The 24,750-nt window shown below is 39.4% G+C and overlaps 1 protein-coding gene and 1 long non-coding RNA gene across 2 annotated transcripts in view; one reads left to right on the forward strand and one right to left on the reverse strand.

The window, feature by feature from the left end:
* FOXO1 (forkhead box O1) overlaps nt 1–24,750 on the forward strand; it is a 97,927-nt gene that overhangs the window by 15,216 nt on the left and 57,961 nt on the right. The window lies entirely within an intron of this gene.
* LOC306658877 lies at nt 1,401–23,312 on the reverse strand. Its single transcript, XR_013763174.1, has 2 exons — nt 18,402–23,312; nt 1,401–18,343 (listed from the first exon to the last, which is right to left on the reverse strand). It is a non-coding gene; the product is annotated as an uncharacterized lncRNA (long non-coding RNA).

Consider the following 24,750-nt stretch of genomic DNA (forward strand, 5'->3'; position numbering starts at 1 on the left):
GAACTAGAGAGGCCTGTGTTGTATTCTTTTTGTTTTTTGTACTGGGGATTGAACCCACTGGTTCTTAGCCACTGGCTTAACCACTGAGTCACATACCCAGCTCTTTTTATTTTTATTTTGAGGCAGGATCTCATTAAGTTGCTTAAGGCCTTGCTAAGTTGTTGGTCTCAAATTTGCAATCCTCCTGTCTCAGCCTCCTCAGTTGCAGGGATTATAGGCGTGCCCTACTGCGTGTGGCCTATATAATAATAATGTTATTATTACTATTGTTATTATTGTTTTTGATACCAGGGATTGAACCTGGGGCACTTAACCACATCCCCAGCCTTTTTAAAAAATATTTTATTTATAGACAGATTCTCTCTAAGTTGCATAGGGCTTTGCTAAATTGCTGAGACTGTCTTTGAATTTGGCAGTCCTCCTACCTCAGCCTCGAGAGCTGATGGGATTAGCAGCGTTTGCCACCACATCTGGCCCTGTGTTTTCTTCTAACCAGTGTTTGGAAGGTGGTGGTAAAGTGTTTTTATGCTGGGTGTAAATATGATATGAACCACTTTGAGCAGGGCCCACAGAGAGGAAATCCATAGTAATAATTTAGGAGAGTGAACTAAATTGAAGCCACTCTGTATGTTAGCCTTTTAGTTATAGATCTGTAAATATGTGTGTTTGTCTCTGTCTTATAATACTTTTGCTGACTTTGGTTTGTTCTGGTTATAGGATCTTTGAAATAGTAGGGTTATCTGTTACATGCGATAACACATCTGATAGTTGATATGTATTAAGTGTAAATTTCTACTGAATCTGCATGTAGTTAGTCCTTACCACTTTGTGACGTGTACTTAATGGTACACTTAATGCTAAATTTGGCATTTTGGGAATGAGAACCACACACTCATGCAGAAACTGCTTGGTGCAAGGTAAGTAATCATTGTTACTTAAGTCTTGTTGTGGGTGTGCCTAGTCCTCAGATTTTTTTTTTTCCTTCTTCAAAGAACAATATTTTAATGCAGAGAAACGTCTCCAAAGGTCAGAATCACATATGTATTGGCAGTACTATCCCTGGCCCACAACGAGAGGACTCCCTACTCTGGCCCTGTGCTTTGTAGAAACTCTCTTTGGTCTTTTTTTTTTTTTTTAATTTTAAACTTTTAAATTAATAACTATATGGCAGCAGAATGCATTTCGATACCTCATCTGTTCTGATTGTACTAGCTGCCTTCTTCCTTTTCAGTGGTGAATCTTGAACTGTGTCCCTAGCCATAGACTGATTTAGCAGATTCTGCAACCTTCCTGCCTCGTCTTTGTTGAATGCTAAGATTATTAACTTTGATACAGGTGGTGTTGCCTGCCTGCACAGATTGAAGGTTTGGTTTTGTTTTTGTACCAGGGATTGACCCTAGGTATTTACCATTGAACTGCATTCCCAACCCTCACCCCTGGCCCCTTATACTCATTTATATTTATGTTGAAGTTCTAAGCTGATCAGGCTGGTATGCTGACTCCACCTCCCAAGTCCTGGGGTTATAGGTGTGCTGCTACATTTTTGAAGTTCTTTATTTTTGGTGCCAGAGATTGAACTGAGGTGTGCCCAACCAACTGAGCCCACATCCCCAGCCCTTTTTATTCTGTGTGGAGACAGGGTCTCTGAGTTGCTTAGGGCCTCATTAAGTTGCAAAGGCTGGTCTCAAACTTGGCATACTTCTGCCTCAGCATCTCCAGCCACTGGGATTACAGATGTGTGCCACTGAGCCTGGTTTGAAGTTCTTAATTTTAATTTCTGGTCTAGGGAATATGAGACCACTGACTGGAGAAGTCTGTGTTAGTAAAAGGTTAAAATTCTCAGGATTGTTTGTATTTTGTGCTTGAATTAGAATGGGAGATAATGTTGCCTCTATTGGGTGAATAATTCCATAGACATTCTATGTGTTGGGACTATAGAGGTTTGACCCAATCAGACCAGGCTCTGTGTAATTGGAATCTCCAAGGCTGAGGGCTCCCAGCTACTATAAACTATTCTGGAAGGCTAGGAATGTAGCTTATTGGCAGATTTCTTGCTTAGCATAGATAATGCCTGGGTCTGGGTTTGATCCCTAGCACCAACCCCCCGGGGGGGAAAAAAAAAAGTCCAGAAAACAACCACTCTGGAAGTGTTTAAGCCAGCACTGTCTGTGACTTGATCATGGGGTTTCTCCAGCTGTACTTGGATTTGGCTCTCACCCTCCCTGGCTTCTGATCATCCAGTCTTTTGTTCCCCTTCCACATTTTCCCTCCCAGTAACATTTTACTCTCTGTTGGAGGCAGCAAAGTTCGCAGTCATAGTCATTGTCACTCCACGTGGAAGCTTTGTCTTTTGGGCTCCTTGGGGTGGAGTCCAGTGGGATAGGAAGTCTAGGCCTGTCTGAGTCACACATTGTTGGGGATGCGTGTTTCAATCTCATGTCTCAGTTTCTCCACCTATAATTTGGGCTAGTAATAAGTGGCCAGACAGTCTAAGTGTATGCAAAGCATGCTCAGAGATCCGGGACTAAAGGTCTAGTTAGATGTATTTTCTAGTACACCCTGGGAAGATGTCTTTAAATCACCAGGGTGTTCTAAAACCCATGTTAGGGTTATTTCAGAACTCTCAGAATTATGTCCTCATGAATCTAACCCAGATCAGTAGTTTGGCAGTAAATATTTGGAGTCTTTGGTTCTGTTTCTAGATTGCCAACCAGATAATTCATATTTAGACAAGTCAACATCAGTGCTGTACTAACTTCCTCATTTGTAAAGCGGGCTTAATGATACTGCTGGAAAGTACCCGTAGGTCAGGTTGAGGTGCTCTGAGCTAGGAGCTGTGTAATTATGCCACATTACACATTTTTGCATTAGCCCAAATACTTGGACTTAAAATTCAGAGGACCTAAGACTCTGGGGCTTTCACTTTTTATTTATGGCTTAATGATTATGTGGAATATTTTAAAGTAAAAACGCAGATCAGATTCAAAGAAAGAATCCAAGCACTTAGAATGATTAGAATGATCTTTCCTTGTAATTCTTCAGCAGTTTGGTAAGGGCACTGTGGGAATCTTGTGTTGTGGAAGGACTTATGATGGGATAGCATGAAAAGCAGAATATAAGTTGGTACCTGAGCTGGGTGAAAGTAGTCCTGCTGGTGATTTCAGCTACCTGGGAGGCTTAGGCAGGGAGATTGCTTGAGTCCAGGTGTGTATAATCAACCTGGACTGTAACACAATGAGACCTCAGGGGAAAAAAAAAGTGTATAAATTGATTCCAGATATTGCAGTGGGTTATATTTGGTTTGTAGCAGTTTGGTTAAGTTTTTCTTTTTTTTTCCCTTATTTTTCATGTTTTAACCAACCCACACTTTAAAAGAAGCATTAAGATTTGTGAATGAAAATGCAGTTTGTGATTTTCACTTTGTCCTCAGAGAGCATTGGATTTAAACAAGTGTTGAACTTTAGAGATTAATTATACTGTTAAAGGGAGGAGAAGTGGCCGCATTTAGATTTCAGGGTTTTTTTATTTGCTAGGCAGTGAGATTGGACTGAGTTGATCAAATTAGGATTTCACAGGGTAAGTTTGCCAGTTTGCTTCAGATACCAGTGCAATGATGAAGAAAACAGACCTTGATTGAGGGAATTACAGAGTATATTCCAAGCTCATTTTGAGAACATTTACTGACTGTGTAGACTGGATTTTGGTTGCACTTGCTGCATATCTCAGCAATATCCCAGGGGTATCCCAGAGATATGCAGAAAGGAAAATATGTAGAATTTTACCTGTTTTTCAAAGCAGGGAAGTTATAATAGCTTTAAAACAGTATTGATGGATTGTGGAACTGAGAATTGAACCTAGGGCTTTGTACATGCTAGGAAAGTGCTCTGTCACTGAATTATATCCCAGTCTCCCAATTAGCTACTGTAAATAGCTAATATTTATTGTATACTTGTTAGGCCTGGGTATGGCTGTAAATACTTGTATTATATATGTATTATTAGTTTTGTAGATATATGTATTATTAGTTTTGGTACCAGGGATTGAACCCAGGGCATTTAATCACTAAGTCACATCCCCAGTCCTTTTTTCTATTTTATTTTGAGACAAGATCTTGCTAAGTTGCTTAGGGCCCTTCTAAGTTGCTGATGTTGGCTTTGAACTCACAATCCTCCTGCCTCAGCCTCCCGAGGCTGGGATTACTGGTGTGAGCCACCATGCTCTGCCTTTTTATGTATTATTTAATTTCATAAACATTTAAGGTAGCTATTATTATTTTCCCCAATATGTAGATGAGGAAACTGAGATACAGAGTTAAGCAGTTTGTCCAGTGTCAAGCAATAAATAAGTGATGAAACTGAGGTGGCAGTGGATTTTTGTGTCTTTGACTCTTACTTATTTTTCTGTTTGTTTTCTTTGTAGTCTGTGATTTTTAACCACTTTGTTGCTATATCAAAGAAAATAATTATCTTTGGAATCTCGGACTTAACTAAGACTTAAGTTAAAATTGGAAATTCTAAGGTAAGATTAAAATGAATGGCTCATCAGTTAATTAGAAGTGATATAAACAAGTGCATACTGACAATCCTAAAATAGAATTCTTTTTTTTTTGTACCAGGGATTGAACTCAGGGGCACTCCACCACTGAACCACATCCTCAGCCCTGTTTTGTATTTTATTTAGAGACAGGGTCTTACTGAGTTGCTTAGTGCTTTGCTTTTGCTGAGGCTGGCTTTGAACCTGCCATCTTCCTGCCTCAGCCTCCCGAGCCACTGGAATTACAGGCATTTGCCACCACACCCGGCCCTATTTTTTATTTTGAGTCAGTGTCTCTATTAATTTGTTGAGGCTGGCTTTGAATATAAGATTCCTCTGCCTCAGCCTCTTGAACCTCTGTGATTATAGGCTTGTGCTACCATGTCTGAGCCTAGGATAGAATTCTTACTGACTTGTCCAATTGGTTAACCAAATTCACTTTTTTTGGTGCTGGGGATTGCAGCCAGGTCCAAATGCTGAGCAAGCATCATACCTCTAAGCTGTACCCCAGCCCTTAACTAGACTCTTAAAAATGAACAAGTGAGGGCTTGGGAGATAGCTCAGTCGGTAGAGTCTTGCCTTGCAAGCACAAGGCCCTGGGTTCGATCCCCAGCACCGCAAAAAAAAAAAAAAAAAAAGGAAAAAGTGATACAGTGGACCTTTGAGTTAGTGATATTTCCTTTCTTCTAAGGAGAAGAATGGAGGCACATTTGTGGTGGTGATAAATGAGGTTGGGAGGAGATGACTGAGTGGTCTGGTCATGGCTCGCAGTATTGTAAAGAGGAGTTGCCCCATGGTTTCCTCACCAGATGGACCAGGGCTCCGCTGTTGGCTTTGTTACTCTCCCCACACACTGCATAGAGGCAAAGGAGAGGTACTTCCTTTGACCTTGAAATGAACTTGTCTTCCTAAAAAATATAGACCCATTTGGACAGAAAGGACTTTGTTCTTGGTGTGACTTTCTGTCTTACGAAGACTATGGAACCCTCATTTAATTAATAAGTACAAAATGAAATTCTTAAGCTGATAGATCTAGCATTTCACTAAGCGCTGATCAGTTCCCATTACCATTTGGTGTTATCTCCATTGCATGGATTGGAAACTGAGACCAATAGAGAGAGGCTAAGTGATCTTCCTCTCTTTTTCTGTATAGTTAAAAAAAATTATGTCAGCTCACAGTGATTGATTCTTTTGAAACCTTTTACATACAGTGCTTGTATGGGACTGGGGGTGTAATTCAGTGGTAGAGCGCTTGCCTAGTATGTGTGAGGCTGTGGGATTTATCCCTGCACTTGGACGGGGGGACGTCTTGTGTGAAGTGGTACATTAGCTTTTTCTTGATCAAATAGTACTTAATAGATGGCACATGATTTGTGCCATTTAGCATAGAATTATCTAGAAGGTTATTAGTTTCTTTATTATAGTAGAATTTCTACTTAAGTAAGAGTATTCTTGGGGCAGAAGTCTTGTAATGTTGAGAGTTGTCACCGGATCCATTCAATGTGAGCTTAAAGCTTTGGACAAGTTAACATCCAAGTATAGGTTTCCTCATCTGTAAAATGAGAAGAGTACTTCCTGGAGTTATTGTCAGGGTTAAGAGATTGGGGTTGCCACATAAGACAAAAATTGCTGTCTCTACTGACCTCATTTTATTTGTAGAGATTTTTCAGATACAAAGGAGAAAGGAAAAAATTCCAAGTATTTTTACATTCTACCTGTATAAAAGTGGACTTTGTCATGGGCACATTTATTAGAAAAGTGAAAATTTCTCTGTAAAATCACCAACTATGGAATCTCAGGTTTTGGTATTGACACATGCCTATAATGTAGACTGACAGTTTGATGTTCAAGAACTACTGTCTTTTATTAAGAGAGTAAGCTGTAAAACTTAGAATGAGGCTTGAGAGTGCTTTGTTTGGTATAGTACTTTGTAACTTCATGACTGTGGTTGCTTGGCAGAATATATACAGTATACATTACTACCTATGTGGGCCTGTGTTGAGGGAAGTTGAGTTGCTGTAATTGATTGTACAGGAGACTTGTGAATTCTCTTTTTTTTTTTTGTGGGGTGGGGGTGGTGGGGGAAGGTACTGGGGATTGAACCCAGGGGTGCTCTACCTCTGAACCACCTCCCATTTCCTCCCCCTTTTTTAAAAAAATATTTTTATTAGTTGTTGATGAACCTTTATTTATTTGTATGTGGTACTGAGAATCGAACCCAGTGCCTTACACATGCTAGGCAAGCACTCTGCCACTGGGCCACAATCCCAGCCCCCCTTTTTATTCATTGAGATCAGGTCTCAATGAGTTACTTCAGTCCTTGCTAAATTGCTGAGGCTGGTCTCGAACTTGCAGCCTTCTGAGTCGATGGGATTATAGGAGTGTGCCACTGTGTCTGACTTGTGATTTTTTTTTTTTTTCCATTCAGAAAGTTATTGTAACTAGTTATCTTTTAGGTTTGGATGAATAAAGTCATCCACATTCATGTTTTTTCATAATAACTTTACTGAGATATTCACATACCCACTGGTTCACCCATTTAAAGAGTACTTTTCAGGCTGGGTCTGGTGGTGTGCACCTGTAGTTTCAGCTACTTAGGAGTTCGAGGTGGGAAGATCACTTGAGTTCAGGAATTTGAGATCAATCTGGGTAACATAGTAAGAGTCTATCTCAAAAAACAGCAACAACAAAATTGGTAAAAATCAATAGTTTTCAGTATATTGACAGAATTGTGTCAATATACTTCACTACAGTTTTTGGACATTTTCATCACCCTTGAAGCAACTCATGACCATAACCAGCTGCTCTGCATGCCCCACTCTAAGCCCTTGGCAACTAGTCATCTGCTTTCTGTGTTAATGAATTTGCCTATTCTGGACATTTCATATCGATGATATTAAATAGTACATGATTTTTTCCTGACTCTCTTCTTTTCAAGTATAACATTTCTAGGATTTGTCCGTGTTGTAGCATGTGTTAGAAATTCATTCTTTTTATTGCCAAATAATAATCAATTATATAGAAGTACTATATTTTATTCATCCATTTGTTGATGGGCGTTTGAGTTGTCCCCACTGTTTGGAATTATTGCTGTTAGGAATAATGCTGTGATCATTTGTGTACAGTCTTTCTTGGTGCACAGGTTTTCATTTCTCTTGGCTTGGATATAAACCTAGGGTGAAATTGCTGGGTCCTGTGCTACCATGCTTAACCTTTAAAGAAGTACCAAACTGTTTTCCCATGTGCCTGTGCCATTTTACTCCCACCATGTGGAATATGAGAATTCTAATTTTTCAACATCCTTGGCAACACATGCTACCTTTTTTCTTTCCCTTTTCTTCAACCATCCAAGTAAACATGAAGTGATATCTTGTCCTGGTTTTGATTTCCATTTTTTCCCGACAACTAATGATGCTGAGCATCTTTCAAATGCTTATTAGCTGTTTGTTCTTTAGAGAAATAACCTATTCAGATCATTTGTCCATTTACAAATTGTTATTTTTCCTTTTATTATCAAGTTTCAAGAGTTCTTTATATATTCTAGATACAAGTCCCCTTGCCACATATATGATTTGCAAATGATTTTTCCAATGCTGTGGGTTAAAAATTTTTTTTTTTTTTTTTTTTTTTGGCACGTGTGTGATGGTGTCCTTTTTTTCCCCAAATACTTTTGGTAAAATACATAAAATACAATGTCTAAACCATTTTTAATTAGAGTGTTCAGTAGCATTAAGTACTTTGACATTGTTATTTAATCATTGTCACCATCCTCTTCAGAGCACTTTTCATTTTGGGAATGTAAGCACTATTTCCTTCGTAATCCCTTGGCAGCCGGCATTCGACTTTCTGTGTCTGAATGTGACTACTATAGATAGTTCATTTGAATAGAATCGTACAGTGGTCGTTCTTTTGTGACTGGTTTGTTTTACTTAGTGTACATGTATTGTATTTCATTATTTGTATATGTCCCGCTTTGTTTATCTGTTGAGGACACTTGGGTTGCTTCACCTTTTTGGCTACTGTGAATAATGCTGTTTTGATGACGGGTGTACAAATAAATGGTGATGGTGCCTTTGAAGCACAAAAGTTTTAAATTTTGATGACATCCAATTTATCTTTTTGTTGTTACTGCTTTTGGTGTCACGTGTAAGAAACCATTGCCTAATCCAAGGTCACAAAGATTTATGCCTGTGTTTTCTTCTAATAGCTTATAGTATTAGGTCTTACATTTGGGTCTTTGATCCTTTTGAGTTAATTTTGATATATATTGTGAGGTCATATTCATATTTTATGGAGTGGTGGCTCTGAACTTAGCACCAGTTGCTCAGTTTGCTTTGGTTATGCTGAAAAGTTGGAGCATAAAACTTTTGTCAGGAATCCCTTCTCCACAACACTGCCTCTCAGGCACCTTGCAGAATCTCCAAATTCAGCCTCTCTTGCTCCTGTGTAGTGAGAACTCGGTCAGGCTTTGGCAATAATGACTTTATAGCCATTCCATTTTTTGTTATTCACTGTAGTGGCTTCATTCCTTCTCACTTATCCTCCCCCAGAATATAATATATGTTAGGCAGAAAGTTCCCCCTGCACCTTGGTAACTACTCTGGGATGCTTTCGTTGACATCTGAGTGAAGGTGTCCTAAACCACATTCAGGCAGAGTTGTGCCCCAGAGGGAATCTTAGTGGTGTACCTCAAGGTGACTTTCCTCCCATTTAAGAAATTAAGAAGATTTAAACAAAGAAAATGACAGAATAGTGTTGCCAAAGCATGTAGCCTTCACGGTACAAGGAAAAAGTAGTTTTAGGCTCTTTACTTGTCTGCCAGACCATTCATTAAAGGATAAGCCTTTCCTGTTTTTTTTCCAATGTTGACAAATAATTTTCGCTCTGCAGTAGGAACAAAATGAAAAATAAAAACAGCCCCAGACTGTTCTGAAGGGTCCTTCCTGGCTCGCCTGTGTATAAACTACACCCAGATTTTCTGTGCAATCAAAAGATTCTCAGGGTTTCAGTTCTCCTTGCTATAAATCAGCAGTGTTTGAATTCCTAGAACAAAATGCCAGCATTGTAGCAGGGCTGGAGCTCCTAGTTTAGCTACTGACATTTTACACCGCCTTCCTTAATTTTTTGAAGGTAGGAAGGTAAAAAATACTAACAACATTTTTAAGTGTAGTGGGCATTATCTTGTAAGTTAAATATTAAGTGTGATAGAATTGAAGGTTCTCATGCTGTATGTTGATAGGCCTTAGTGCTGAGTACAAGGGAAGCATAAAGTTGGCTACTTATTCTGTCCTGAACTTTCTGACCACCAGTTCCCATCTGCATTTTAGGTCCTCTGGTTTCCGAATGATTTATACTCAGTCTTCCAGTACAATATTTAATGGTCTCAAATCCTCTCATCTGTAGCTTTCTCATAGAGAACCCAGTGCCCTACAGGGAAACCTTGACTCTGTAGTTTTCTGCCAGGTTTTAGCTGAGGTCCACGACCTCTTATGTGAAGGGCAGGCCACTGGTGGTGGACCCACTTGCGTATATCTTCTCTATCACTACGGGGTTTGAAGTCTTAGGCAATTCATCCTTTTAACTCCTCATTGCTATTTGTTGGCTGGGTCCCTTCGACCATTGTGGTCTAGCTGTATGTAGTTCAACATGTTAGTGAATTTAAACATTGAGCTCTTACACTGGGCAAGGCTTTGGGCTAGCACATGAAAGATGGAGGTACACACAGGATGTGGTTTTGGGGAGTTTGCCTAAGTGTATGTTATTTACAGTCCTACCGTGGATAAACATGGTAGACCATAGATGGCCTCACAGATTATCTATAGTAGTACTGTGTGAATTCAGGACATGTGAGGGGCATCAGTTTCAGAGAAGGTACCTGGAGGACAACTTTGTGAAGAAGGTTGAGTCTGCAGAGCTCTAGATGGGTGGAGGTAATGATACTCAGTACAAAACAGTATTTTGTATTAATTATTGCAATCTACAAAGTACAGGCTAAGTATCCCTAATCCAAAAAATTCCAAATCTGAACACTCAGAAACTATGACACTTTCAGATTTTGGCATATTTCAGATAAGGCCTATTCAACAGTGTACTTAGATTTGTTCCACCTCTGTTAACTGATCACAACCACCCTGAGGTTCCCTTCTGATCTTGTCAGTATGTGGCCTTATTCCCATTTTACAGATGAGGAAACTGGGCTTCTAAGCATGTGACCTGCCCACCCCCCATTTTGAACCCAGTTCCTTATTTTTATTTCTGAGACAGTCTCACTACATTGCTGTGACTGACCTCAAATTTGCGATTCTCCTGCCTCAGCCTCAGTCACTGCAGTTATAGGTGTGTGCCGCTGTACCCAGCTGAGCATTATCTTTTTTAAGTTGGCTTTGATTTGAACAGTTCCTCAGTCTTTCTTCATTTTGTGCCATTGACAAGTTGAGAGCTTGTTTGGAGGTTCTAGCTGGGGAGCACAGCTACTCGTATACCCTTGACCAAAGAACAGTTCTCCTCTATTGGGCAAGGTCGCCCTCTTCAACCAAGCGCCACAACTTGGGGAGGGACACACGTGGAGCGGTGAGGGAGAAAGGGGACACCCATCTAGTCAGCCGTATCAGCTGAATTCCAACCCTGGCGATCAATGGGGTGACAGATGTCAGGGCCACATTGCCCTCACATCCACCATTGACAATTTGAAAAAGTTCCAGACCAACTATCTTATAGAGTATGCAAGAGTTTTGAGCATTTGGGTGAACATGGTCCATCTGGGCTTGGGGAAGATGAATAGGTGTGAATGAGAGAGGTGAGTTCATGTGGTAGGGAGGAGAATTGTTGGCACAGTGGTCTTGTGCCCTAATTCTAAGGCCTAGGTGGTTGGAAGCTGCAGAGGAGACAGTGTTGCTAAAAATTGCTTGGAAGTGGGTAGAACTGCAAAAGAAGCAGAGTTACTGCAGGGTTCTAGTGCTCAGAATCTGGAAAATTAAAGAAGTGAAGAACGAGGAAGGAGGTATAAAGATAAAACTGGTAAAGAGCTGTTTTGTATCTGGGAGTCACTTGTATATAGTTCTTCCTGGATATTGTAACTGGTGAGCTTCCATTTGGAAAAGAGGTTTTGAACCACTATGGAAGTCAGTACAGGGGTTCCTGAAAAGACTAGAAATGAAACCACCATATGATCCAGCTATATAACTCCTCAGAATTTGTCCTAAAGAATTAAAGTCAGGTTGGGTGAAACGGTGCACACCTCTAACCCCAGCAGCCCGGGAGGTTGAGCCAGTTCAAGGCCAGCCTAAGCAATTTAGTGAGTTCCTCAGTAACTAAGCAAGACCCTGTCTGAAAGTAAAAAAATAAAAAGAACTGGAGATGTAGCTCAGTGGTACAAAGTGCCCTTGGGTTTAATCCGCAGTATCAAAAAAAAAAAAAAAAAAAGAAAAAGAAAAAGAAAAAATTAAAGTCAGCATCTATAGTGATGCATGCATACCCATGTTTATTGCAGCACAGTTCACAACAGCCAAATTATGAACCCAGCCTAGGTATCTTCCAGTGGATGAATGGATAAAGAGAATGTGATATATATAAACAATGGAGTTTTTTTCAGCCATAAAGAAGGTCAAGTGTAGTGTGATTTCTGTCGCATGTGTAAGATAGGAAAAAGGGAAGAAGAAGGTGGTGGCAGTGATGGTGGGGAATCTTGTGAAAACTGAAGGAAGATCAGTAGAGTACAGGGACACAGAACGGGAGTGGGCGGGGAGAAGAGGGAGAGAGAAAGGGGAAATAATGGGAAATAATATTGGCCACATTTTTTTTTATATCATTGTATATATGGATATGTAATGACAAGCCCCACCATTATGTATAATTCTATTGCACTAATAAAAAGCATGGTGGGGGGAGGTTCTGAAATATTAGTTTTTGACCCTGTGGCCAGATTGCAGTTCATTGCATTTATTGCAGTTGCCTGTGGATAAAACTTGGGCACTTGTTGATAGCCTTAGGTGGAAGAAAGTTTGTTCTCTAGTTTGAAGAAATTAAAGCTGATATCATGGGGCAGAGTCCTAGTTTAGGGGAAGTTCATGGCTGGGTGTCTGTGCAAGTGAAACTAGGCATCTTGCCTCAACTGAGAACCCGTAGAGCCCTTTCCTTGAGGACAGGTTTTGAAGGGAAGTATTTTTGGAGTTAATCAACTTTCTTATGTAGCCTAGTTATTTCTGTTACCTCTGGATCTTCTGTACAGGATTGTAGAGTCAAGAAATTGTAGGCATCTTCAGTAACCTGGAATTCAGTTTATAGTCTGAGTTAAAGAGCATATACATTTTGTTTTGCTAAGCATGAGTAAAGAACATTTCGGGGTGTGGGCAGGAACCCTCTCACTAATGGGACAGAGTTAGAAGGTATTTGTAAATGAATTTACCAATACCTCACTTTTCACTTATATTAATAACCATAACTACTTATTCCTTTGTCAGTAGACTTGTGAATATTGCATTCTTCAAAGTTTTGAGAAGTGGGATTTCTTAAATATATTCTATTTTCAGAATGTTGAGTAGGATTTGTTTTTGTTCCTTTTTTTTTGCAGTGTTTGGGATCAAACCCATATCCTGGCACACACTAGGCAATTGCTCTACCACTGAACTATATCCTCTGCCCTGTTATTCTGTGTTAATGGAATATGTCATGTAGCACAGGCATCTTTCTAAGATAGTCTTAAGTTTTAAAATAAAAAGTAGTAAAGATAAAATAGGTTTGTTTATTTAGTCCCTGGCCCCTGGCCTGGTATATCATTGAAACTGTCTTGTCTCAGTTTCAGCATCTCTAAAATAGGGTTGGTAATCCTACTGTATTGGATTGCTTTTGGAGAATATATATGCCTAAGGCATATCTTCAAGTGTTAAAAGAAAGGTTGACATACTGAACTATCACTAGCTATATTTTGCTTTAATTTATACTTAAAATATTTTAAATTGGCAGTGGCTTATATCAGATTATCAGGAGATCATATAACCACTTATCTCCTGTGTGAAAATTAGACTCTCTTGTAGTTGAGTCTAAGCTAATGGAGATTCAAGTAGTATAAAAAACTGTCTTATTGATTGATTAATTGAACTGGGATGGAATCCAGGGGTGCTTTATCACTTTTAGTCCTCAGACCTTTTAATTTTTTAATTTTGTGCAAGTCCTTTCGGAGTTTCAGAGTCTGGCCTTGAATTTGAGATCATTCTGCTTTGCCTTCTTAGTAGGTGGAATTACAGGTGTGCTCCACTGCACCTGGCAGAGCTCTGTTTTATATTTGAATTTTCTGTTGAACTGCATTCAGATTTTTTGCTCTTACTAACTTGATTATTAATAGTAAGAAATAGACACTAACTAAGCAGTACTTACAATCTGCATGGAAATGCACAACTATAATCCCAACTACTTGGGGGGCTGAGGCAGAAGGATCTCAAATTTGGGGCCTGCCTTAAAATGAAATAAATTTAAAAAGGGTTGGGGATATATAGCTCAGTGGTGGAGTGCTTGCTTAGCATGCATAAGGCTTTGGGTTCAGTTCCCAGTACCTCTCTATGCCCCCAAAAAGGTTCTTGCTGGAAAAGTAATCTGTTAACATTGGAAACTGCAAGCAGTATAAATTATTGATAACATTTTTATTTATTATTTTTAGGTAGCAAGCCCTTGAATTAATGTTTTTGGATGACAGATTTTTAGTACTTAATCATTGGTATGTTTTTGTATGTCAGACTAGTTCCACCTCAAAATAAATAACATTAATTGCTTTATTTGGGGCAGTGATGACAGTATTTTTATTTCCTCTCTTCCTCCCTACTTTGAATTCATATTAACATAATATATTTGTGTTTCTTTCCATTTAGTGTGGTAATTCCATTGTATTAAAGCTTTAGACAATTTTACCTTTACTGAAACCTACTTAATGTATCACAGTAGAAGTACTTTCATGATTTTTATTGACCTAAACATTATAGATTACTAGACTTTTTTGTTATTTTCAATTAGCATTCAAAATCATGTTTTATAATTGGGTGGCAAAAGCTTCAGAAGCGAACTCTTGATATTGATAATTATTAAAATTTCTGTCTGGTGGATTGCCAGGAGTGTTCTTCATTATGTACATAAAAACTATGCAAAATTCTCAATGAGAGTTATTTCTATTACTGAAACACTCACTGAAAGTTGAAAGGGTATGTTCTACTACATGATTATTAAAAAAAAATCCTAGATTCTGGGAATGGGTATTCCATATACTTTCAAAATTTCTAAGAAATAATTTGAGTGGCATTGATAAACTTAAAAAGTATTAAATGCCTGTGTGGTGTCCCTCATGCCAAGTTGCCTGGCTGATCATTGATTTATGATGAGATGGGTACTCTGGCTGTGGAATTCCCTTCTCTCTCCTTTAGTCAGAGTGCCATTCTCATAATGTGATATGAATCAGAACTAGAAAGTTATAATTGATACAATAGGGTATATACCTGGCAAATGATATTTAGGTATTGTTCTTTGGCACAATTTTTAGAGTTACAAAGCAAAGCATTTTTGCAGGTTTCAGTAGATTTTCATAAACCTTCTGTAGTATAGTATTTCTGTATGCACTTAGCAATTTTCTGAGTTTATTTATTTATTTATATGGTACTGGGGATGGAACCCAGGGGTCCTTAAACACTCGTCCCAGCCTTATTTTCATAGTAGCCAGAAATAGTAACAAATAATGTCTAACATGGTCCCCATTGCCATCCCTCCACATCCTCCAGGGGTTGAGCATCAAACCAAGGACTTCATGCTTGCTAAGCAAGCACTGTACCACTGATCCCTATGGTCAAAGTATTGGTAGTTGGAGAAATGCATCTCAATATAATGATTGTTATGTTTCCTTTGTTCCTCTTCCCTTTAATAGTATTTTATTGTTTTTTAAATTTTTGTATTGGAGGTGAGTAAATGCTAATTAGGTGATCCCCTCCCCCCTTTTGGTGTTGGGGATCAAATCAGAGTTTCGCATATCTAAGCAGGTGCTTTACCACTGAGTTTCACCCGCTAGCTCTGGATGATTTTTGTTTTCACTGAGTAGTACTTGTGATAAATGGTAAATTCTTTCAGCTGAGAACTTGAATGTATGAATGTGCTGCTACTGCATAGATGGTCGGTCTGATTTTAAATCTTTGAGTCATACTTCTTGAAGCACGTTAATACCTTGGAGAATCTCCTAGTGGAGAAGTTGTTTCTTATTGTATAGTGAGCAAACCTCTCTTCTTCCTCCATGCTTGCTTAGAGCTCCCAGTAATGCTTGGGTAAAGTAGAAGTAAACTGGAAAATAATCTTTAACAGATTGGAATTTATTAGTAATGATGATTTATAGCTGAAGCAATAGTGAAATTGTGGGAGTTGGCAGGTTTGGTGACTTTGGTTTATCTTTTGCCAGAAAGAAAAGAAACTCCTTGAGTGAGCTAGCACTTCCCAGTGCTGATATCTCAGTGTCTTACTGAGGCTCAGCCAGTAAAGCGAGAGTGGTGGTTGTGTTGTTTATCCACATTTTTTGTATAAGTTTATCTCTTTTACCTAGGTCAAATTTGAGATTTTCATTTTAGGATGAAGAGTAAGTAATGGCATATAGGTTGATAGTACATAAGAGTATCAAACTTATTCATTAGAAGTTATACCAATCTTATGGAATACTGTATGTAAATATTATATAATGCTGACAGATAAGGTAAATGTATCAGATATATTGCCTGTAACTCCAAATATACAGACAATAATAATTTCACAAAGTGCATTAGGGTTTTAAGGAGTGGGAAGAGCCCTGGTTTAGTACTGCTTTCTGCTGCTAGAATGCCGTGGAAGTAGAAATTGAGCTTAAGTTGTATAATGAGATTGCTACCATTGAGTACTTATTTTGTGCCAGATGGTAAGAGCAGATCTAATTTTAATGCTTGTTCATTTTCAGATCAGGATCGTTTCCCCCAGCAACTTATTTTTCCCCCTCCTATTCAGGTGAACAAACAACAGAATTCTGTATAGGCACTGAATACTAGTTAGGAGAGGAGTGCTGGCCTCTTGATGTGTACTATGACTCTGTGGTATAGGACTGAATGCCTTTTCTGATCCTTGGATGCTTAGGGACAATGTAACCTGTTCTCTCATTTTAAGGGACATGTTTCTGGTTGTTTTTAGTTGCGAGAATCTGAGTTCTAAAACATTCCTAGTAACCTTTCACATTTCCTGTTCTTTAGAGATGGATTGTTTTTAAAACTATTTCTCTTTTTATCCTTCTGTTAAATTTTAAATTATTTTTTATTTTGAGGTACTAGGCATTGATCCCAGGGGCACTTTACCACTGAACTGATAAAGGATCTGGCTAAGTTGCTTAGGGCCTCACTAAGTTGCTGATGCTGGCCTTGAACTTGTCATCCTCCTACCTCAGCCTCCTAGGTTGCTGGGATTAAGGCATGTGCCACTGTATCCAGCCCATTAAAAAAATTTCTCCTCCCTCCAGTACTGGGTATTGACCCGAGGGTTGCTTTAGCACTGAGCTATGTCTCTAGCTCTTTTAAAAAATCATTTTATTTTGAGATAAGGTCTTGCTGAGTTGTTCAGGCTGACCTTGAATTTGTGATCCTCCTGCCTCAGCTTCTCAAGTAACTGAGATTAGGCGTATGCTACCATGCCTTTCATCTTAAGTCCATGCAGAAATATTTTTGTACAATATTTTAAAATAGTTCAATTATAATACTACTAGAAATCAGCAGTTGGATGTGGGAAGATTCTGTCGCATATTGGGGTGAAGGTTGTAGAGGAGAAGGGAATTTTGGTTGAAGAACACTTGGGAAATTTAAGTTATACCTAGTATTTTCTGTGAGAATCAGCCTCTGCTGATTACTTCCATTGTACCTTGAGGTTATGTGCAGTGTACAGCCTTGGTTCCTTGCTCTTTCTCCATCTATATCCTTCCCACTGGCTCTTGATCTAGACTATCTTGTAATACAAGTTTATTTTTCTCATTTTCGAGTCTAGTTCAGGTCTTAATTTTATTGTGCGTTCTTCCCATTGTACTCCCTCACACCCTGTTTTCCCTGATCAGCTCTGCCCAAAGCATAGAAGTGAAATGGATCTCAGTCTTGTTCCTCCACTTTGGGAGTTTCCAACACTCACCTCCTGTGATAAATAGTTACTGTGCATGACCCTCTCGTACCACACTTTCTGCTATGTCCTGTAGTTTTTTTGCCCACTTTTCCTTCACCATGTGCATTTTCCCCTCTGCTGTCCCCTCTTTCATCTTTTCATTAGACCTGCATTGTCTTAGTGCACATCTGTAATCCCAGTCACTTGGGAGGCTGAGGCAGGAAGACTGCAAATTTGAGGCCACCTGGCGCAACTTAGGGAGACTGTAAACAAAAAATTAAAAGGACTAGGGATGTAACTCGGTGGTAAAGCACCCTTGGGCTTAGTCCCCAATACTGAAGCGGGGAGGGGAGAAGACCCACATTGTCTCATCCTTAAGACTCATTTCCTTTCCTTCACAGAACTTTCTAGAGGTACCTGCTTTGGTTCTTATGTCCTCATTAGTTTCTTCATTTCTCTTCTCCGTACTTATTTAAAAACATTAACCCTCTGTAGAGTGCTTTGGTTTTACTTTTTGTTGTGTGTGTGGGTGTGTGGTATTATCTTAGCAAAAGATACTTATTTTTTTCCAATTTGAGTAAATAAATATTCTACATTAATAAAGAACTTCCCGGTACTTGGAATGAGATAGTTTTCCCTTTCTTTCTGTATCCCACATCCAGCTTATAGTTAAATTCTATCATCTTACCTTAATATGTTCTGTCTGTATCCCACATCCAGCTTATAGTTAAATTCTATCATCTTACCTTAATATGTTCTGAAAAATGCAGCTTTGGGTGATTTCATTGTTGTGGGGACATCAGAGTGTACTTACACAAACTAAGAGAGCTGTGATGTCACTGAGCCATGTAGAGTTATGGGACCACCTTTCTCTGTGTGGCCTGTCATTGATCAGCACACGGTTAGTGGCATATGATTGCATTTTCAGATTCTTGCCACTTTTCACTCCTTCCACTGCTGCCCCTGCTGCACACCAGCTGTTTTCCCATCTGGTTGGTTGCCATGTCTCCTGACTGGCTTCTTTGCTCAGGTGTTTCTCTTGCTGCCTGGCTCACACAGCATAAAGGCTGAGGCTCTCTCCATTGATCTCGGGGGCCTGACCCCCAGCTATTTCTCTGACCTTATTCACCCCCTACCCCCATATTCTTCTGGTCACATTGCCCTCCTTTCAGGCAAGCATCTTCCTGCCTTGGGACTTTGACATTATCCTTGGCCCCTGTTGGGAGCACTGCATGGCTGATGTCCTCCATCCTATCTCCCTTACTCAGATGCCACCTTCTTAGTGCTGTCTGCTCTGACCACCCTCCTTATAATTGTAGGTTCCTGCATTCCCAGTATCTACTACCCATCCTCCTCACCTCTTTATTTTCCATAACATTTGTTGCCACCTACCTCCTGTGGGTGTTCTCTTGTCTGTCTGCCCTGCTACAGAGGACAGATATCTTCTGTCTGCTCATTCCTTGAACACAGGACATAGTAGATGCTCAGCACTTGTTGGTTGCACGGATGCACTTTTCACACACCTCTGAGTTTGTTATGTGTTTCTGTGTCTAGGTTTTCTCTGTCTAGACTAAGGTGACTGGAGGTGATCATTGGGAACATCACCTTTTTTACTTTCCACCCATACCATGTCTTCTGGAGCATTGGAGACACCTCCTTACATTATTCTCAATGAGCCTTCCAGCTACTTAAACATAGTTTTCATATAGGAAAGGACAACTTCCCAGGAGAAGCTGAATGAAGTATGTTAAATAACGCCTTATTTCATACACAGTTCAAATCAGCAAGTCTGGATGTGTCTGAGAGGGTCTCAGTGCTCTGTATTTTTACTTTTTAGACAGGGTCTTACTAAGTTGCTCAGACTGGACTTGAACTTGAAATCCCCTTACCTCAGTCCCCCAAGTAGCCGGGTTTATAGGTTTTCGCTACTGCCTGGCTCTGGGTAGCATTTTCAAGTGAATTAAGTGCAGTTCCATGTTTTGAAGCAGGTTGGGCTGGGGTGAGAGTCCTATTCCCTGCAGTGTTCTTGACTTTCTAAAGTGTGCTGAGGTCATGGTCAGCACATATCCTGGTGGTTAAGTAGTATATTTAGCCTTAAAATTTCCAGTCACTGGAGGAAGGGACATTGGGGTGCATACAGCAAACAGTTTGGCGTTTCAAGCATCCTGGAATGGCGGGGTGAACTTGCACAGAACCACTGGCGCCAAGTTTGTTCCTTGGGACTTTTCCAACATTTGTCTCTGTATTGAATTTTGTTCTTATTTCTGAAACAGTGGCCCCTGAAATCAGGAACTAAAACTGCTGGAAAATACCTTTGGAAACTACTGTGTTGCAAGGTAGAGAAAAGGTAACTAAACTGCCAGTGGTTCAAATACTGGATTAACTGTTATTTTTTTTTTTCCTCCCTTTTTTTTACCCTCTCTTCAGAGAGGAGCCTGATTTATTTTTGCCTGTTAAATCTCTTCCCAGACTTTTAGAAAAATGAGCCATTTAATGGTACCAGCTTTATAGTGAAAGCTGTCACTAGGTCCTGATGGAAGACTGTATACCTGAACAGGCCAGGTTGCCAGGCAATCAGTGAGATGCTCTGGTGTGGATCCCAGTCATGTGTGTTCAAGTGACCTGAATGAGCTTCCTCTCTGGGGACTGTTTTAAACACAAATGCTAACGCCCCATAATCATCTGCTAAGCTCAACCAAGAGAGAAGGGAATTCAAATTCATAATGCCTGTGACTTGGCCACAGTGCCCACACACATATCAAACTCTTAAATCACACTGCCATATACAGTAGTACTGAAATTGCAGATGGGAGTTGCTGTTGCTGTGGGAACTGTAACTTTGAAGTTCCAGACTTTGATGTGATTCAAGTCTCTGACTTAAAAGTTCCTTTGTGTGTGGTAACTGTTTTTTTTTTTTTTTTTTTAACACCAAACTGAAAATAAAAATCGATTTGGATTGGGGTGCAGAAGCAGATCATAAAGGGAGGAAGCCTCTTGCAAACCATGTGTAACTGTCACATCCTTATATGCCTGCCTGAGGAAGAGAGAAGTGACACACCAGTGACCTTTTCACTGTATCTCTTTCTGCTTCTAGCCACTCCTCATAGACACTGCCCTCCAGCATACGTGCCACTCCCAAAGTAAGGACAGTTTTGCCTTTGCTATGCATTTATTGACCTAGTGATAATCCCCATGGACCAATAAGGTCTGCACGCATTAAGTTGTCTTTTCTGCCCAGAACCTGAGCTTCAGATTCTTGATCATCTTGAAGCTTTCTTAAAACTGTAACAGATAAAGCTTTGGTTCTTTGCTTTGGTCTTACTGATGAAAGAAATGGGGACAAAGAGAGTAGAGTTTATGGATCATTTCTTCTTTAAAAGGTTTGCCATTAATATTCTAGATCAGTTGATATACCAATGATGGAATTGATTAAAAAAAAAAAAACAAGAAATGTGGTGCGTGAAATGCTTAAATTTCTTTTCTTTCTCTCTCTCTCTCTCTTTTTTTTTTTTTTTTGCAGTGCTGGGGAATTGAACCTAGGGTCTTGTGTTTGTGAGGCAAGCACTCTACCAACTGAGCTAGATCCCCAGCCCCTGATAAATATTAACTGTTTTACAACTTTTTTTCCCCCCGGCAGCACTAGGGATTGAACCCAGGGCTTTGTGCTTGACAGGCAAGCACTCTACAAACTGAGCTGTATCCCCAGCCCCTTAAATTTCTTGGCTACAGAAATTCTTTTGCCAGCCTTCTTTTTCAAAGAAATCTCCTTAGTTGTATGTGTGCGTGTGTGCGCATGGGAACATCCACACGCAGCCCCTGCCCTATCTCTTGTTTTCCTCCTTCCTTAACATTGAAAACCTGAGGTGTCAACCTGATAATTTCATGGAGATTCTGTAGCATGTTCTCCTTTAAATGACATATTCTTTAACATTTGTGTCACATGTGTGCCTGCAATGGTCTACCCACTGGAGATTTTTTTGTTTTTGTCAAAAAATAAGACAAAACAAAACAGAAAATCAAACAAACCAGGGGCATTTTACCACTGAGCTACATTTTACACTGAGCCAGCCTTTTGTTTGTTTGTTTGTTTAGACACGTTGTCACTAAATTACCCAGGCTGGCCTCAAACTTTTAATCCTCCTGCCTCAGCCTTAGGAATTTTTTGAGATGACAGGTATGTACCACTGCTCCCAGCTTCCACTTGAGTTTTATAGCACCCTGTGGGAGAGATGGGGAAGCCCAGATTTTGTCAGGGAGGTGGAAGATCTCCATAGTGTGACAGCTAATGAATGAAAGATGGATAATTGGAACCCTCAAGTTACTGCATTTTCTACTCAGCCTCTGAGAGTCTACTGGTCAACCCTAGCTCCCTAGTTCTTAAGGTTTTTATTTTTTGCTGTCAGTAATACTGTCGCTTGATGGGAGGAGGGTGGTAACAGGATTTATGAGAGGGTGCACTTTTTGCTTTTTGAAACGCTTTCATATGGAATCTCACTGCCATCCTAAGATACAACTTCTGTTTGCCGTCTTACATGTCCTTTCCCTGTTACACCATTCATGCTAGTGGCCCAGAAGAGTCATATGAGGAGGGAATGGGCTGGTACGTCTGGTAGAAGTCCTTTAGCAGGGTTTTCTCCTCTTGGCACTGATTCAAGAAGATGGGATGGGGGCTTGGTGGTGCATTCCTATAATCCCAGTGACTGGGGAGGCTGAGGCAGGAGGATTACAAGTTCAAGGCCATCCTCAGTAACTTAATGAGACCCTGTCTCCAAAAAAAAAAACAAAAAAAAAAAATTAAAAAAGGGCTGGAGATGTAGCTTAGTGGTAAGTACCCTTGGATTAAATCCCCAGTACCAAGGATGTGTGTGTGTGTGTGTATGTAGATGATGGACTCTTGACTCGCAAGTCAGCAGAAACTATGGATTTGTCTTCAAATGTATTTCACACTGAGAACCTTATATAAGTCTACATTTATTGGTCATATCCTAAAATATACCTGTATACCTAATATTGGCTGCAGTATTTTTTTTAAAGAATAAGATGATGTTTTATTTTTTTAATAATGCAGTGAACCCCTTTTAGTAGCACTCTACACAATTTCAGGAAACAAGTAAGTTTGTACTCTGAAGTGGCATCATAAATGATTTCTAGAATCCTTGAAGTCATGTAGAATGTGTTTAAATAAGAAACTCATGATCCTCCTGCCGTGGTACATGCCTGTAATCCCAGTGGCTTGAGAGGCTGAGGCAGGAGAATTGTGAGTTCAAAGTCAGCCTTAGCAACTGCGAGGTGCTAAGCAACTCAGTGAGACCCTGTCTCTAAATAAAATACAAAATTGGGCTAGGGATGTGGCTCAGTGGTTGAGTGCCCCTGGCTTCAGTTCCCAGTAACCTCCCCCCCAAAAAAAAAAAAAAAGAAGAAAGAAAGAAAGATACAGGACAGAGCAGAATGTTGTTCTGATAAGATCTATTGCTCGTTTACTTTAGTTATTTTTATTTTTTATCATATTTTTATTGGTGTATTTGTACAGTAATGGTGGGTTTTGTTGTTACACGTTTGTCCATGCACGGAACATAACAGTATAACAGGGCCAATATCAATATCACTCCCCAGTATTTTCCCTTTCCCTTCCCTCTTATTCCCCTACTTCTTCCTCTAGTTCTGTTGATCTTCCTTTGATTTTCTTGATGACCTCACCACCACCACCACCTTTCTTTACTTTTTTCCTCTCTAGCTTCCACATGTGAGAGAAAACACATAACTCTTGACTTTCTGAGTTTGGCTTATTTTGCTGCACGTAATGTTTTCAAGTTCCATCCATTTTCCTGTAAATTAAATAATGTCATTCTCCTTTATGACTGAATAAAACTCCACTGTGTATATATACCTCATTTTCTTTATCCATTCATCCACTGATGAACACCTAGTCTTCTTCTATAATTTGGTTATTGTGAATTGTGCTGCTGTAGACATGGGTATGTGCGTGTATGACTGTAGTGTGCTGATTTTAATTCTTTAGGATAAATACAGAGGAGTGGTATAGCTAAGTCATATAGTGGCTCCATTCCTAGTGCTTTCCATCGTGGTTGTGATAAGTTTTGTAATCTATATCAGTAGAGGTGTCACTGAAAAGATTTATTTTTATGAAGATGTTACTTCTGACATTTAGTTGAAAAGTTGTAAAAACGAAGACTTTGGGTTGTAGAACTTATGTATATGTTTGTGTATAAATACATGTAGTTTAATAAAATCTCACAGCTATAACAAGTGGTGGAAAAAGATTTTGGCTGTCTTTTTAACAACATTACCATGTGGTTGACCATTTAAATAGGCAGCACTTTATCTAGATGAAGTAAATGCACTTGATTGGTTATCTTGGCAAACCAGGGTGTTTATTGGTCACGTAATTTTCTGAATGTTTATATTATTTTTCCTTCTAGATGTTTGTGAGTTGTTGTTTTTATAGCCTATGTTGAAAACAGGCTTTATTTTTAAAGTGGATCATACCATAGGGCTTTGTTAATAAGAAAATTAAAATAAAAATGGTAAGGCAGAAAGTCTTAGTTATTTTTATATTTTCCTGTAAAAACAGCCTCAGTTAAGTGAACCACAATGAGCTATGATGTATTTCCTCCATCAGGATGGAAAATAAGCCATTTATTATTTCAGGTCTGACTCACAGTGAACCTGCTGACACTGGGATGTTTTAAAATCATAATCATAAGGAACAGGTTAGGGCAGAAACTTGGATGCTGGGTCTAGGATTACCTGCTTATTACAATGTTTTACAACTTGGATGCTTTACTGGCACAGTGTCCTAAACCTCACACACTAAACACCCCCTTGTTGTACAATTACTGCTTGCCGGTTTTAGATGGTGCCAAATAGACAGATGCCTCATCGTAATTACCATTTTTAATTTTAATTTTGCTGTTATAGACATATATAAATAGGTTATCTCCTTTCCCTTCCCTTAGTACACTCATCTTTCTCTTCACAAAAAGAACTCTGGGTGTCCTTAGTTAATAAAGAGGGCAGCTGAAGAGTAGGGACATGATAGGTAGATGCAGTATGTTTTCAGTGTTATAAAACGCA

The sequence above is a fragment of the Sciurus vulgaris genome (genome assembly GCF_902686455.1).
Source record: "Sciurus vulgaris genome assembly, chromosome: 4".
Classification (NCBI taxonomy): Eukaryota; Metazoa; Chordata; class Mammalia; order Rodentia; family Sciuridae; genus Sciurus; species Sciurus vulgaris.